The following is a 1811-nucleotide window of genomic DNA, read 5'->3' as shown; positions in this document are numbered from 1 at the left end:
TATGTTAAACCTGATAAGATTTATATAACATTCAATTAATGAATTTAAAGTACAATGAAATAAAACTTTTTAAACAATGAAATGGCTACCAGAAGTCTGAATAATTAGCCAGTTACACTGCAATGCATCTAAGGCTACGTTCACACTGCAGCCTTAACTAACCCAAATCTGATTTTTTTGGCCCATATGTGACCTGGATCCAATCTTTTCATGGCTCTCTGAACAACACAGATCTGATTTTTTCCAATGCGAGCCTGGCCACTTGGCTATGTGGTCCTGAATCCGATATAAATCTGATATTTGCAAATGCGACCTGTGTGTGAACGGCCGGGTCAGATTCATCCAAACTGAACACAATTAATACCCGACAAAGGTCACTATTCTGGGCCTTGCTATGAAGAAGCGGCAAGAAAAACAAACACCATGGCAGATGATGATGCGGAGAGTATTTTTATTTTTTTAACCATCTTGAAAAGATTGAGGTTTTAAGGTTTGGAAAGATAGCTAGTTGCACTCCAGTGCTACCATCCATGTTTACTTCCATAAACATAGAGCATGTTGGCTTGTGACGTCACTGCATCCCCTACTGCACATGTGGGACACTTAAACTGAAGGAATGCAGTTCAAACAGGAAATCACATACAAGTCGCATATATTTGGAAATGTGAACGGCAACGCAAAAAAATTAGATTTCACAAAAAAATCGGAATTTAGTATCAAGGCCTGCAGTGTGAACGTGGCCAAAAATCTAAATTATTTTAAGGAAGTTTTAAATTTAAATTGCCTTGTGTGAAAATATAAAAATAAATAAAGGTTTAAATTATACTTTTTAGAATATATTTTAACAGAAAAAAATGTGATACTAACTCGTCAAAGTTCAAAAGGTATTACCACGAAAAGCTGATTTAAAAAGCAGATCTGAACTTTTTATAAAGGATAGGCTTGTCTTTGTTCCAGTGAAGTGGAAGGAAAAAACTTGAACATTTTTGGTATATATAAAGCAGTCTGTTAGGAAGCTCAAGTTGAAACAAAAGATAACCTCAGCTAAACTTAGATTAATGCTGAGGTAATCTTTGCAATAATATAACTCATGGACACTATGTTTAGTTTATTTACTCACCTAGTAATTATTTAAAGCTAAGCTTGAAACTACGGTTTGTGTCCAATTGTTTCTTTGATTTTAATACTTTTTTACATAGTGTAGTTCTTCTATTTTTATTCTATTGCTTTTTAGAGAGCTTTACGATGTAATAATTGTGTACAGTACATTATCTAGCTCAGAAGAGCTATTTCTTTGTTAAGTTCATAATCCTCCATATTTGCTTGTTAGTCAATGATTTTTACATTTGCTATACACCATTGATAACCGTGTGAAATTAGTTCTAATTTGCATGGTTGCGTTTTTTTGTTGTTGTTGTTGGTTTGTTTGTTTCTTTGCTTTTTGTTTATGAAATCCTTTAGCCCCTTTTTCAGCGGGTCCTCTTGACAAGACAGTGCAACTTGCTCACAGAGTCGAGCACCATACAGCAGTGGCAGGCCACCATCATTGCATCAGTCAATGACAAAAAGACACGCTGACAGTCTATCAAATCAGTGGAGGTCCATTTCTACAGGAACTTCATGGTGTTGTAATAAATTATTACATTTAAAGGGAGAAACATCCAAAACATCTGGGGCGAACTTCTGAAATTGATTCTAAAAATGATAGCCCCCTGCAACCACAGTAGAGAGCCTTTAAGTCAGACATCGGCGTCGCCAGATCCCATTTACTGGGGCATGTGCCCCAGTATAAATGAGCTGGCCCCAGTATA

This window comes from Cyprinodon variegatus, unplaced genomic scaffold (genome assembly GCF_000732505.1).
Source record: "Cyprinodon variegatus isolate N-32 unplaced genomic scaffold, C_variegatus-1.0 Scaffold831, whole genome shotgun sequence".
NCBI classification, from domain to species: domain Eukaryota; kingdom Metazoa; phylum Chordata; class Actinopteri; order Cyprinodontiformes; family Cyprinodontidae; genus Cyprinodon; species Cyprinodon variegatus.
This window is presented reverse-complemented; position numbering follows the sequence as displayed.